At 43.5% G+C, this 16,195-nt stretch overlaps 1 protein-coding gene and 1 long non-coding RNA gene across 2 annotated transcripts in view; both read right to left on the bottom strand.

The window, feature by feature from the left end:
• The window catches only part of LOC115125693 (RNA-binding protein 10-like), a 120,513-nt gene extending 111,208 nt beyond the window's left edge, over window positions 1-9,305 (bottom strand). Inside the window, 1 exon segment of the mRNA XM_065021006.1 lies at window positions 9,120-9,305. The gene's annotated coding sequence lies outside the window, so the exon portion shown is untranslated.
• A 3,700-nt stretch (window positions 9,306-13,005) lies between these two features.
• Window positions 13,006-14,380, bottom strand: LOC135572610 (uncharacterized). The gene is made up of 2 exons (XR_010464448.1): window positions 13,490-14,380; window positions 13,006-13,423 (listed from the first exon to the last, which is right to left on the bottom strand). It is a non-coding gene; the product is annotated as an uncharacterized LOC135572610 (long non-coding RNA).
• Window positions 14,381-16,195: the final 1,815 nt, after the last annotated feature.

The raw sequence follows: 16,195 nt of genomic DNA, 5'->3' as shown, positions 1-16,195 counted from the left end.
CAACCCCAAGAACACCATCCCAACCATGAAGCATGGAGGTGGAAACATCATTCTTTGGGGATGCTTTTCTGCAAAGGGGACAGGACGACTGCTCCGTATTGAGGGGAGGATGGATGGGGCCATGTATCGCGAGATCTTGGCCAACAAACTCCTTCCCTCAGGAAGAGCATTGAAGATGGGTTGTGACTGGGTCTTCCAGCATGACAACGACCTGAAACACACAGCCAGGGCAACTAAGGAGTGGCTACATAAGAAGCATCTCAAGGTCCTGGAGTCTCAAAGCCAGTCTCCAGACCTGAAACCAATAGAAAGTCTTTGGAGGGAGCTGAAAGTCCGTATTGCCCAGCGACAGCCCCGAAACCTGAAGGATCTGGAGAAGGTCTGTATGGAGGAGTGGGCCAAAATCCCTGCTGCAGTGTGTGCAAACCTGGTCAAGAACTACAGGAAACGTATGATCTCTGTAATTGTAAACAAATGTTTCTGTACCAAATATTAAGTTCTGCTTTTCTGATGTATCAAATACTTATGGCATGCAATAAAATGCATTTTTAATTACTTAAAAATCATACAATGTGATTTTCTGGATTTTTGTTTTAGATTCTGTCTCTCACAGTTGAAGTATATCTATGATGAAAATTACATGGTCATCTGCAGCAAAGGAATATATAAAAAAAACTCCAAATGGCTCAAAACAGGGCTGGTAGATTATCTCTTCATTGCTCAAAACAGGGCTGGTAGATTATCTCTTCTCTGCTCAAAACAGGGCTGGTAGATTATCTCTTCATTGCTCAAAACAGGGCTGGTAGATTATCTCTTCTCTGCTCAAAACAGGGCTGGTAGATTATCTCTTCATTGCTCAAAACAGGGCTGGTAGATTATCTCTTCTCAAAACAGGGCTGGTAGATTATCTCTTCTCAAAACAGGGCTGGTAGATTATCTCTTCATTGCTCAAAACAGGGCTGGTAGATTATCTCTTCTCTGCTCAAAACAGGGCTGGTAGATTATCTCTTCCCTGCTCAAAACAGGGCTGATAGATGATCTCTTCTCAAAACAGGGCTGGTAGATTATCTCTTCTCAAAACAGGGCTGGTAGATTATCTCTTCTCAAAACAGGGCTGGTAGATTATCTCTTCTCTGCTCAAAACAGGGCTGGTAGATTATCTCTTCTCAAAACAGGGCTGGTAGATTATCTCTTCCCTGCTCAAAACAGGGCTGGTAGATTATCTCTGCTCTATCCACATGAATATGATCCAAATGCATCAGGATCTCTCATGGCTTCACGTTGAAAACAAATTACTATCCAGTCTTATGATCTTCTTTAGGAATGTTATATTATTCAACAACAAAAAACAGTATTTTTCAGGCCAGTTAGTCCATATTTAGTATTTTATCAGGATCCCCATTAGCTGTGGCAAAAGCAGCAGCTACTCTTCCTGGGGGTTCAACACACAACATGAATCATGACATAACACAGAACATTAATAGACAAGAACAGCTCAAGGACAGAACTACATATATTTTTAAAAAGGCACACTTGGCCTACATATCAATGCATACAGACACACTATCTAGGTCAAATAGAGGAGAGGCGTTGTGCCGTGAGGTGTTGCTTTATCTGTTTTTTTAAACCAGGTTTGCTGTTTATTTGAACAATATGAGATGGAAGGAAGTTCCATGCAATAAGGGCGCTATATAATACTGTATGCTTTCTTGAATTTGTTCTGGATTTGGGGACTGTGAAAAGACCCCTGGTGGCATGTCTGGTGGGGTAAGTGTGTGTGTCAGAGCTGTGTGTAAGTTGACTGTGAAAAGACCCCTGGTGGCATGTCTGGTGGGGTAAGTGTGTGTGTCAGAGCTGTGTGTAAGTTGACTATGAAAAGACCCCTGGTGGCATGTCTGGTGGGGTAAGTGTGTGTGTCAGAGCTGTGTGTAAGTTGACTATGAAAAGACCCCTGGTGGCATGTCTGGTGGGGTAAGTGTGTGTGTGTCAGAGCTGTGTGTAAGTTGACTTGTGCAAACAATTTGGGGTTTTCAACACGTTAATGTTTCTTATAAAAACAAGAAGTGATGCAGTCAGTCTGTCCTCAACTCTTGGCCAAGAGAGACCGGCCAAGAGAGACCGGCCAAGAGAGACCGGCCAAGAGAGACCGGCCAAGAGAGACCGGCCAAGAGAAGAGACTGACAGCATAGTAATAATATCAGCCCTCTGATGACAATGAAGAGAAAGAGGTGTCACTCTGTTCTGGTCCAGCTGCAGCTTAACTAGGTCTTTCCTTGCAGCACTGGATCACATGGCTGGACAATAATTAAGATTAGACCAAACTAGAGCCTGCAGGACCAGCTTTTTGGAGTGTGGTGTCAAAAAAGCAGAGCATCTCTATATTACAGACAGACCTCTCCCCATCTCTTTATTACAGACAGACCTCTCCCCATCTCTTTATTACAGACAGACCTCTCCCCATCTCTATATTACAGACAGACCTCTCCCCATCTCTTTATTACAGACAGACCTCTCCCCATCTCTTTATTACAGACAGACCTCTCCCCATCTCTTTATTACAGACAGACCTCTCCCCATCTCTTTATTACAGACAGACCTCTCCCCATCTCTTTATTACAGACAGACCTCTCCCCATCTCTATATTACTGACAGACCTCTCCCCATCTCTTTATTACAGACAGACCTCTCCCCATCTCTTTATTACGGACAGACCTCTCCCCATCTCTTTATTACAGACAGACCTCTCCCCATCTCTTTATTACAGACAGACCTCTCCCCATCTCTTTATTACAGACAGACCTCTCCCCATCTCTTTATTACAGACAGACCTCTCCCCATCTCTTTATTACAGACAGACCTCTCCCCATCTCTTTATTACAGACAGACCTCTCCCCATCTCTTTATTACAGACAGACCTCTCCCCATCTCTTTATTACAGACAGACCTCTCCCCATCTCTTTATTACAGACAGACCTCTCCCCATCTCTTTATTACAGACAGACCTCTCCCCATCTCTTTATTACAGACAGACCTCTCCCCATCTCTTTATTACGGACAGACCTCTCCCCATCTCTTTATTACAGACAGACCTCTCCCCATCTCTTTATTACAGACAGACCTCTCCCCATCTCTATATTACAGACAGACCTCTCCCCATCTCTTTATTACAGACAGACCATCTAACGTGATAGACCATATGACTGGACAGGAAATAGAAATAACATCTAATGTGATAGACCATATGACTGGACAGGAAGTAGAAAGAACATCTAATGTGATAGACCATATGACTGGACAGGAAATAGAAATAACATCTAATGTGATAGACCATATGACTGGACAGGAAATAGAAAGAACATCTAATGTGATAGACCACATGACTGGACAGTAAATAGACAGAACATCTAATGAGATAGACCATATGACTGGACATGAAATAGAAAGATCCTGAATGTTAAATGTGATTTTAGTACCATATGACTGGTTTTATCAGATATGAAGGCTGCAGACAGAACATCTAATGTGATAGACCATATGACTGGACAGGAAATAGAAAGAACATCTAATGTGATGCAAGACCACATGACTGGACAGGAAATATGAAAAGAACATCATTATAATGTGATGCAAGAGGTGACCATATGACTGGACAGGACATTAAATATGAAAAGAACATCTAATGTGATAGACCATATGACTAGACAGGAAATAGACATTACAGAACATCTAATGTGATAGACATTATCATATGACTAGACAGGAAGTAGACAGAACATCTAATGTGATGCAAGACCATTATCATGACTGGACAGGAAATAGAAAGAACATCTAATCAGAGAGGCTGCAAGACAACGAGGTGACATTATCGTGACTGGACAGGAAATAGACAGAACATCTAATGAGATAGACCATGTGACTGGACAGGAAATAGAAAGCATCAACTGAATGTTAAATGTGTTTCCTGTCAGGTATTTTAATTGTCTGTATTGTCTACTTGTTGAATGTTTGTGAAGTCTTGACTTGTGGTTGTTTGTTTTATCAGATATGAAGGCTGCAAGAGAACGAGGTGACATTATCAGATATGAAGGCTGCAGGAGAACGAGGTGACATTATCAGATATGAAGGCTGCAAGACAACGATGTGACATTATCAGATATGAAGGCTGCAAGACAACGAGGTGACATTATCAGATATGAAGGCTGCAAGAGAACGAGGTGACATTATCAGATATGAAGGTGTGCACATTATCAGATATGAAGGATGCAAGAGAACGAGGTGACATTATCAGATATGAAGGCTGCAGGAGAACGAGGTGACATTATCAGATATGAAGGATGCAAGAGAACGAGGTGACATTATCAGATATGAAGGCTGCAGGAGAACGAGGTGACATTATCAGATATGAAGGCTGCAAGGCTGCAAGACAACGAGGTGACATTATCAGATATGAAGGCTGCAAGACAAAGGTGACATTATCAGATATGAACGAGGTGACATTATCAGATATGAAGGCTGCAAGACAACGAGGTGACATTATCAGATATGAAGGCTGCAAGAGAACGAGGTGACATTATCAGATATGAAGGCTGCAGGAGAACGAGGTGACATTATCAGATATGAAGGCTGCAGGAGAACGAGGTGACATTATCAGATATGAAGGCTGCAAGACATCGAGGTGACATTATCAGATATGAATCCTGCAGGAGAAGGAGGTGACATTATCAGATATGAAGGCTGCATGGACAACGAGGTGACATTATCAGATATGAAGGCTGCAAGAGAACGAGGTGACATTATCAGATATGAAGGCTGCAAGACAACGAGGTGACATTATCAGATATGAAGGCTGCAAGACAACGAGGTGACATTATCAGATATGAAGGCTGCAAGACAACGAGGTGACATTATCAGATATGAAGGCTGCAAGACAACGAGGTGACATTATCAGATATGAAGGCTGCAGGAGAACGAGGTGACATTATCAGATATGAAGGCTGCATGGAGAACGAGGTGACATTATCAGATATGAAGGCTGCAAGAGAACGAGGTGACATTATCAGATATGAAGGCTGCAAGAGAACGAGGTGACATTATCAGATATGAAGGATGCAAGAGAACGAGGTGACATTATCAGATATGAAGGCTGCAGGAGAACGAGGTGACATTATCAGATATGAAGGCTGCAAGAGAGGTGACATTATCAGATATGAAGGCTGACATTATCAGATATGAAGGCTGCAAGACATTATCGAGGTGACATTATCAGATATGAAGGCTGCAAGAGAACGAGGTGACATGATCAGATATGAAGGCTGCAAGACAACGAGGTGACATTATCAGATATGAAGGCTGCAGGAGAACGAGGTGACATTATCAGATATGAAGGCTGCAGGAGAATGAGGTGACATTATCAGATATGAAGGCTGCAAGAGAACGAGGTGACATTATCAGATATGAAGGATGCAAGAGAACGAGGTGACATTATCAGATATGAAGGCTGCAGGAGAACGAGGTGACATTATCAGATATGAAGGATGCAAGAGAACGAGGTGACATTATCAGATATGAAGGCTGCAAGAGGAGGTGACATTATCAGATATGGTGACATTATCAGATATGAAGGCTGCAAGACATCGAGGTGACATTATCAGATATGAATCCTGCAGGAGAAGGAGGTGACATTATCAGATATGAAGGCTGCATGGACAACGAGGTGACATTATCAGATATGAAGGCTGCAAGAGAACGAGGTGACATTATCAGATATGAAGGCTGCAAGACAACGAGGTGACATTATCAGATATGAAGGCTGCAAGACAACGAGGTGACATTATCAGATATGAAGGCTGCAAGACAACGAGGTGACATTATCAGATATGAAGGCTGACATTATCAGATATGAAGGCTGCAGGAGAACGAGGTGACATTATCAGATATGAAGGCTGCAAGAGAACGAGGTGACATTATCAGATATGAAGGCTGCAGGAGAACGAGGTGACATTATCAGATATGAAGGCTGCAAGAGAACGAGGTGACATTATCAGATATGAAGGATGCAAGAGAACGAGGTGACATTATCAGATATGAAGGCTGCAGGAGAACGAGGTGACATTATCAGATATGAAGGCTGCAGGAGAACGAGGTGACATTATCAGATATGAAGGCTGCAGGAGAACGAGGTGACATTATCAGATATGAAGGCTGCAGGAGAACGAGGTGACATTATCAGATATAAAGGCTGCAAGAGAACGAGGTGACATTATCAGATATGAAGGCTGCAGGAGAACGAGGTGACATTATCAGATATGAAGGCTGCAGGAGAATGAGGTGACATTATCAGATATAAAGGCTGCAAGAGAACGAGGTGACATTATCAGATATGAAGGCTGCAGGAGAACGAGGTGACATTATCAGATATGAAGGCTGCATGGAGAACGAGGTGACATTATCAGATATGAAGGCTGCAAGAGAACGAGGTGACATTATCAGATATGAAGGCTGCAGGAGAACGAGGTGACATTATCAGATATGAAGGCTGCAGGAGAACGAGGTGACATTATCAGATATGAAGGCTGCAGGAGAACGAGGTGACATTATCAGATATGAAGGCTGCAGGAGAACGAGGTGACATTATCAGATATGAAGGCTGCAGGAGAACGAGGTGACATTATCAGATATGAAGGCTGCAGGAGAACGAGGTGACATTATCAGATATAAAGGCTGCAAGAGAACGAGGTGACATTATCAGATATGAAGGCTGCAGGAGAACGAGGTGACATTATCAGATATGAAGGCTGCATGGAGAACGAGGTGACATTATCAGATATGAAGGCTGCAGGAGAACGAGGTGACATTATCAGATATGAAGGCTGCAGGAGAACGAGGTGACATTATCAGATATGAAGGCTGCAGGAGAACGAGGTGACATTATCAGATATGAAGGCTGCAGGAGAACGAGGTGACATTATCAGATATGAAGGCTGCAGGAGAACGAGGTGACATAGCATATCTGAGGTACGACAAACTGATTGTTCACCCTCCCTCCCAAGGAGTTAGGAGGAGCGACAGACAAGTAATTACACACACACACAGGAACCAATGAGGTTGCTTGGAGGGTGGGGGCATTCATGCAGGAACCAATGAGGTTGCTTGGAGGGTGGGGGGCATTCATGCAGGAACCAATGAGGTTGCTTGGAGGGTGGGGGCATTCATGCAGGAACCAATGAGGTTGCTTGGAGGGTGGGGGGCATTCATGCAGGAACCAATGAGGTTGCTTGGAGGGTGGGGGCGTTCATGCAGGAATCAATGAGGTTGCTGGGGCGTGGGACGTTCATGCAGGAACCAATGAGGTGGGGGCGTTCATGCAGGAACCAATGAGGTTGCTGGGGGGTGTTCATGCAGGAACCAATGAGGTTGCTGGGGGGTGGGGGGGTGAGGGGCATTCATGCAGGAACCAATGAGGTTGCTTGGAGAGTGGGGGCATTCATGCAGGAACCAATGAGGTTGCTTGGAGGGTGGGGGCGTTCATGCAGGAATCAATGAGGTTGCTGGGGCGTTCATGCAGGAACCAATGAGGTGGGGGCATTCATGCAGGAACCAATGAGGTTGCTGGGGGGGGGTCATGCCGGAACCAATGAGGTTGCTGGGAGGGTGGGGGCATTAATGCAGGAACCAGGATGCAGGAACCAATGAGGTTGCTGGGGGGTCATGCAGGAACCAATGAGGTTGATTCGAGGGTGGGGGCGTTCATGCAAGAACCAATGAGGTTGCTGGGGGGTGGGGTCATGCAGGAACCAATGAGGTTGCTGGGGGTCATGCAGGAACCAGTGAGGTTGCTGGGAGGGTGGGGGCGTTCATGCAGGAACCAATGAGGTTGCTGGGAGGGTGGGGGCGTTCATGCAGGAACCAATGAGGTTGCTGGGGGGGTCATGCAGGAACCAATGAGGTTGCTGGGGGGTGGGGGCATTCATGCAGGAACCAATGAGGTTGCTTGGAGGGTGGGGGGCGTTCATGCAGGAACCAATGAGGTTGCGGGGAGGGGGGGGCATTCCGTGCAGATGCAGGAATGCCCTGGATTGCAAGCTGCAGTTGCACACTATTGACAAAAGGGGGGCGCTTCGTTCAGTAGCACTTTGAAGGTTTGACATTAGAGATTTGCATTTTTTTTCATGGATTTAAGAAAAAAAAAATGTAAATCTCTAATGTAAAAGCCTACAAAGTTGCCTGCCATTTTGTCAGATTGTGACATGCGAGGTCAAATACATTTTTACCTGACCAAATTATTATATGGCCTGCAAAAAAAAAAATGTGCAAAACGGGTCTTTCTGTTTTTGTCTGTCATAATTACTTGACAGCTTCACTGAGAGACGGGCAGTGAGAGACGGGCACTGAGAGACTGGCAGTGAGAGACGGGCACTGAGAGACGGGCAGTGAGAGACGGGCACTGAGAGACGGGCACTGAGAGACGGGCAGTGACGGGCAGCACTGAGAGACGGGCAGTGAGAGACGGGCACTGAGAGACGGGCAGTGAGAGACGGGCACTGAGAGACGGGCACTGAGAGACGGGCAGTGAGAGACGGGCACTGAGAGACGGGCAGTGAGAGACGGGCAGTGAGAGACGGGCAGTGAGAGACGGGCACTGAGAGACGGGCAGTGAGAGACGGGCAGTGAGAGACGGGCACTGAGAGACGGGCAGTGAGAGACGGGCACTGAGAGACGGGCACTGAGAGACGGGCATTGAGAGACGGGCAGTGAATCGACCAGCCGGCACCGATGTAAATAAAGAACGTCATTGTACCCACTGACCCTCGATGACCGACAGTCGGACACACGAAACCAACACAGACTGATAGGGACACCGCAAACTGCCTGCATGCACTGATGCACTGAAAAATCATTTGTAATTGCAGATAAATATCCCGGATCGCTTGCAAACATAACACAGAGAATATAACCGAAAGAGTAATATTTAGTTAGTGCCAACTGATAGTGATGTTGGTGAAGGTGGTTAGCCAATGTAAACACGATTAGCTTTGGGACCAGCCTCAATGAACAGTTTAGACAGCATATGTACGATTGCAATAAAACACTCGTTATTGTGCAAATCATAAATATCTTACCTTCCTCACGTTCAAGTGAAGTTTTCTGGTGTAATGTGTTCCCTAGCTACTGAGTGAAGGAGGGTGTGTTAGTTCAGCTCCAAAAATTATATTTGCAAAATGGCTTCATTTTGTGTAGTTGGGCGGTGCATGATAGTTGTTTCGACTATATGATTGGTGTATACAACGCACACACTCTTTCTCCGGGAATATGATTGGACGACAGTTAATCATTAAAGTTAATTTACGCAGGACAGGACATCCATACGAATGGGATTTTTTTTTTATAAGTATTGTAAAACTGTTACGTTATTCTTCTTTCTCTGTCGATGTCGGGTACTACAACACGTTACTATTACACTGTTATGCAGGGTACTACAACACGTTACTATTACACTGTTATGTCGGGTACTACAACACGTTACTATTACACTGTTATGCAGGGTACTACAACACGTTACTATTACACTGTTATGCAGGGTACTACAACACGTTACTATTACACTGTTATGCAGGGTACTACAACACGTTACTATTACACTGTTATGCAGGGTACTACAACACGTTACTATTACACTGTTATGTCGGGTACTACAACACGTTACTATTACACTGTTATGCAGGGTACTACAACACGTTACTATTACACTGTTATGCAGGGTACTACAACACGTTACTATTACACTGTTATGCAGGGTACTACAACACGTTACTATTACACTGTTATGCAGGGTACTACAACACGTTACTATTACACTGTTATGCAGGGTACTACAACACGTTACTATTACACTGTTATGCAGGGTACTACAACACGTTACTATTACACTGTTATGCAGGGTACTACAACACGTTACTATTACACTGTTATGCAGGGTACTACAACACGTTACTATTACACTGTTATGCAGGGTACTACAACACGTTACTATTACACTGTTATGCAGGGTACTACAACACGTTACTATTACACTGTTATGCAGGGTACTACAACACGTTACTATTACACTGTTATGCAGGGTACTACAACACGTTACTATTACACTGTTATGCAGGGTACTACAACACGTTACTATTACACTGTTATGCAGGGTACTACAACACGTTACTATTACACTGTTATGCAGGGTACTACAACACGTTACTATTACACACTGTTATGCAGGGTACTACAACACGTTACTATTACACTGTTATGCAGGGTACTACAACACGTTACTATTACACTGTTATGTCGGGTACTACAACACGTTAACACTATTACACTGTTATGCAGGGTACTACAACACGTTACTATTACACTGTTATGCAGGGTACTACAACACGTTACTATTACACTGTTATGCAGGGTACTACAACACGTTACTATTACACTGTTATGCAGGGTACTACAACACGTTACTATTACACTGTTATGCAGGGTACTACAACACGTTACTATTACACTGTTATGCAGGGTACTACAACACGTTACTATTACACTGTTATTACATGGGTACTACATTACGAATACTATTACACTGTTATGCAGGGTACTACAACACGTTACTATTACACTGTTATGCAGGGTACTACAAACTGGTTACTATTACACTGTTATGCAGGGTACTACAACACGTTACTATTACACTGTTATGCAGGGTAAAAACTACAAACAAGCCTGAATACTATTACACTGTTATTTACTAAACACGTTACTATTACACTGTTATGCAGGGTACTACAACACGTTACTATTACACTGTTATGCAGGGTACTACAACACGTTACTATTACACTGTTATTACATGTTTTTACACTGTACTTTGTATTAGAATACCAAATATTACATATTATATACATATTACAATGTTTTACAATATATGGTATTAACATTCCTACTCGCCAATCCAATCAGTAGGGCTCTTTAAACTGGTGTGAATATACCACGACATGATAGGACCGCTAACTGATAACCATTCCTCTGTATTGAAACGTGCAGACAACACAACTCGCATTCAAGACAGATTAAAAAAAATACAAATCAAGCCTGAATACCCTAAAAATACCTTTATTTTGAAAAGCCTTAAGAAAAAAAAAAGACTAAGATGTCATATTGTACAAAAAAAATAACAGATCACCCCCCCCTCAACATTTCAAACAGCCAGGTAGAAACAGATCCCCCCTCAACATTTCAGACAGCCAGGTAGAAACAGACCCCCCCCCTCAACATTTCAGACAGCCAGGTAGAAACAGATCCCCCCTCAACATTTCAGACAGCCAGGTAGAAACAGATCACCCCCCTCAACATTTCAGACAGCCAGGTAGAAACAGATCCCCCCTCAACATTTCAGACAGCCAGGTAATAACAGAGTACAATACTGAAGTTTATTTTTCTCAGGTATAATTAACTTTTAGTGGCAGATCTTAAAATCAAACGTTGCAAAAGTAGAAAAAGCAGAGGACAGAACGGTAACGATACAGTATTAAAGGAAACACAATAGTGATCCATGTTCCTTCGGCAATTGAGCAAATTTCAGGTCTTTTGAGCACAAACTTGAACATTGTGAAAATGTTCTAATGCTCTACTGTGAACACTGAGGCTGTACCTGCTCTACTGTGAACACTGAGGCTGTACCAGCTCTACTGTGAACACTGAGGCTGTACCAGCTCTACTGTGAACACTGAGGCTGTACCAGCTCTACTGTGAATACTGAGGCTGTACCTGCTCTACTGTGAACACTGAGGCTGTACCCGCTTTAAGTTACAGTTTTACTGTGAACACTGAGGCTGTACCTGCTTTAAGTTACAGTTTTACTGTGAACACTGAGGCTGTACCTGCTTTAAGTTACAGTTTTACTGTGAACACTGAGGCTGTACCTGCTTTAAGTTACAGTTTTACTGTGAACACTGAGGCTGTACCTGCTTTAAGTTACAGTTTTACTGTGAACACTGAGGCTGTACCTGCTTTAAGTTACAGTTTTACTGTGAACACTGAGGCTGTACCCACTTTAAGTTACAGTTTTACTGTGAACACTGAGGCTATACCTGCTTTAAGTTACAGTTTTACTGTGAACACTGAGGCTGTACCTGCTTTAAGTTACAGTTTTACTGTGAACACTGAAGCTGTACCTGCTTTAAGTTACAGTTTTACTGTGAACACTGAGGCTGTACCTGCTTTAAGTTACAGTTTTACTGTGAACACTGAAGCTGTACCTGCTTTAAGTTACAGTTTTACTGTGAACACTGAGGCTGTACCTGCTTTAAGTTACAGTTTTACTGTGAACACTGAAGCTGTACCCACTATAAGTTAGTTTTACTGTGAACACAGAGTAGATAGAGTCCTACTCCAATTCTCTCTGCCTACAAGAAAATCTCTTTCATAGTTTATTTCCTTTCAGTGTGGTCGCATTGAAAATGGCTAATATTGCGTTGATTCAATCCTAATTCGCACAGTAAAGGGAAACGCTGATAGTGTTTCTAGACCGTTCGATCTGGTACATCTCTGCGCGGGCTGAAGTCCCGGGGAGCCGTACGCCCACGCAGTTTATAGGGAACATTGATAATAATATAATATTAACAGTAACGGAGTAAATAGGAAATGGAAATCAACTTTAAATGGCAGGTTTCCCAGACACAGATTAAAGTTAGGTTTAGTTTAGTACTAAAAAAGTTGCTCAATGGAAAATCTCCATTGAAATAACGCTTTAGTCCAGGACTAGGATTAATCTGTGTCTGGGGAAATTATCTCTAAATATCAAATCGCTTTTAAATAAACACACTGTAGACTATTGATTACTTCTACTGTCATCTCTGTAGATCAAGTATCAAGCTCTCAAAAGTCCTCTCTTCATCCACACACAAAAAAAAGACTAAAACATGAAAATGAAATCTTCATCTACGTATATTGAAATGCTAAAATATAAAATAGTTTGTAGATCTTTATTTAATTCTGAACAGCTGTTGGGTCTAATGACCACAGAGATCTGAGAACTACAGTTATGTTCTAATGTATTGGCACACTAAAATAATTCCCCATTTCTTCTAAATAAAAATAGGTTGACATTGAAAACAACCCTGTGCGTTCACACGTATATTAGTTTGATTAACAACGGCACAGGACCAAGAAAATAAAAGTCAAAGTCAGAAAATGGCCTAGACTAAAGTATTCCAAATTCAAAATTCATTTAGTTGGAGGCAGGTGATTATCTTTATATCTTTAAACGTCACATGAAGTACAAAATATACAATATTCACAAACTATTTTGGATGGGAAGCATGCAGATAACTCCTTTACACACCTGTCTCACACACACCTGTCTCACACACACCTGTCTTACACACACCTGTCTCACACACACACACCTGTCTCACACACACACACCTGTCTCACACACACCTGTCTCACACACACCTGTCTTACACACAGCTCACACACCTGTCTCACACACACACCTGTCTCACACACACCTGTCTCACACACAGCTCACACACACCTGTCTCACACACACACACCTGTCTCACACACACCTGTCTTACACACACACACCTGTCTTACACACAGCTCACACACCTGTCTCACACACACCTGTCTCACACACACACACACCTGTCTCACACACACACCTGTCTCACACACACACACCTGTCTCACACACACACACCTGTCTCACACACACACCTGTCTCACACACACACCTGTCTCACACACACACCTGTCTCAGACACACACCTGTCTCAGACACACACCTGTCTCACACACACACCTGTCTCACACACAGCTCACACACACCTGCGGACTGTAGGGCCTGAGTTAGAGCATGGACCAGAAGAAGCCCATAAAAATATAATTCTTAATAAAGTAGGGCTGAGGGGACGCAACTAAAGGGTTAAACAAGAGTCTCTCTCTTAGCTTCCACTATATAGTAACCTGAAGGTAGTGGACAGGACAGCAGCTTCCTCTATATAGTAACCTGAAGGTAGTGGACAGGTGATACAGCTTCCTCTATATAGTAACCTGAAGGTAGTGGACAGGTGATACAGCTTCCTCTATATAGTAACCTGAAGGTAGTGGACAGGTGATACAGCTTCCTCTATATAGTAACCTGAAGGTAGTGGACAGGACAGCAGCTTCCTCTATATAGTAACCTGAAGGTAGTGGACAGGTGATACAGCTTCCTCTATATAGTAACCTGAAGGTAGTGGACAGGACAGCAGCTTCCTCTATATAGTAACCTGAAGGTAGTGGACAGGTGATACAGCTTCCTCTATATAGTAACCTGAAGGTAGTGGACAGGACAGCAGCTTCCAGCTTCCTCTATATAGTAACCTGAAGGTAGTGGACAGGTGATACAGCTTCCTCTATATAGTAACCTGAAGGTAGAGGACAGGACAGCAGCTTCCTCTATATAGTAACCTGAAGGTAGTGGACAGGTGATACAGCTTCCTCTATATAGTAACCGGAAGGTAGTGGACAGGTGATACAGCTTCCACTATATAGTAACCTGAAGGTTGTGGACAGGTGATACAGCTTCCTCTATATAGTAACCTGAAGGTAGTGGACAGGACAGCAGCTTCCTCTATATAGTAACCTGAAGGTAGTGGACAGGTGATACAGCAGCTTCCTCTATATAGTAACCTGAAGGTAGTGGACAGGTGATACAGCAGCTTCCTCTATATAGTAACCTGAAGGTAGTGGACAGGTGATACAGCTTCCTCTATATAGTAACCTGAAGGTAGTGGACAGGTGATACAGCTTCCTCTATATAGTAACCTGAAGGTAGTGGACAGGACAGCAGCTTCCTCTATATAGTAACCTGAAGGTAGTGGACAGGTGATACAGCTTCCTCTATATAGTAACCTGAAGGTTGTGGACAGGACAGCAGCTTCCTCTATATAGTAACCTGAAGGTAGTGGACAGGTGATACAGCTTCCTCTATATAGTAACCTGAAGGTAGTGGACAGGTGATACAGCTTCCTCTATATAGTAACCTGAAGGTAGTGGACAGGACAGCAGCTTCCTCTATATAGTAACCTGAAGGTAGTGGACAGGTGATACAGCAGCTTCCTCTATATAGTAACCTGAAGGTAGTGGACAGGTGATACAGCAGCTTCCTCTATATAGTAACCTGAAGGTAGTGGACAGGTGATACAGCTTCCTCTATATAGTAACCTGAAGGTAGTGGACAGGTGATACAGCTTCCTCTATATAGTAACCTGAAGGTAGTGGACAGGACAGCAGCTTCCTCTATATAGTAACCTGAAGGCAGAGGACAGGTGAAATTAACAGCTTCCTGTCTAGTTACCTGAAGGCAGAGGACAGGTGAAACTAACAGCTTCCTGTCTAGTTACCTGAAGGCAGAGGACAGGTGAAACTAACAGCTTCCTGTCTAGTTACCTGAAGGCAGAGGACAGGTGAAACTAACAGCTTCCTGTCTATAGTTACCTGAAGGCAGAGGACAGGTGAAACTAACAGCTTCCTGTCTAGTTACCTGAAGGCAGAGGACAGGTAAAACTAACAGCTTCCTGTCTAGTTACCTGAAGGCAGAGGACAGGTGAAACTAACCGCTTCCTGTCTATAGTTACCTGAAGGCAGAGGACAGGTGAAACTAACCGCTTCCTGTCTATAGTTACCTGAAGGCAGAGGACAGGTGAAACTAACAGCTTCCTGTCTAGTTACCTGAAGGCAGAGGACAGGTGAAACTAACCGCTTCCTATCTAGTTACCTGAAGGCAGTGGACAGGTGAAACTAACCGCTTCCTGTCTATAGTTACCTGAAGGCAGAGGACAGGTGAAACTAACAGCTTCCTGTCTATAGTTACCTGAAGGCAGAGGACAGGTGAAACTAACAGCTTCCTGTCTATAGTTACCTGAAGGCAGAGGACAGGTGAAACTAACAGCTTCCTATCTAGTTACCTGAAGGCAGAGGACAGGTGAAACTAACAGCTTCCTGTCTATAGTTACCTGAAGGCAGAGGACAGGTGAAACTAACAGCTTCCTGTCTATAGTTACCTGAAGGCAGAGGACAGATGAAACTAACAGCTTCCTATCTAGTTACCTGAAGGCAGAGGACAGGTGAAACTAACAGCTTCCTGTCTAGTTACCTGAAGGCAGAGGAC

The sequence above is a fragment of the Oncorhynchus nerka genome, linkage group LG7 (assembly GCF_034236695.1).
Source record: "Oncorhynchus nerka isolate Pitt River linkage group LG7, Oner_Uvic_2.0, whole genome shotgun sequence".
NCBI lineage: Eukaryota > Metazoa > Chordata > Actinopteri > Salmoniformes > Salmonidae > Oncorhynchus > Oncorhynchus nerka.
The sequence above is the reverse complement of the archived record's forward strand: the minus strand, read 5'-3'. Positions and strand labels throughout refer to the sequence as shown.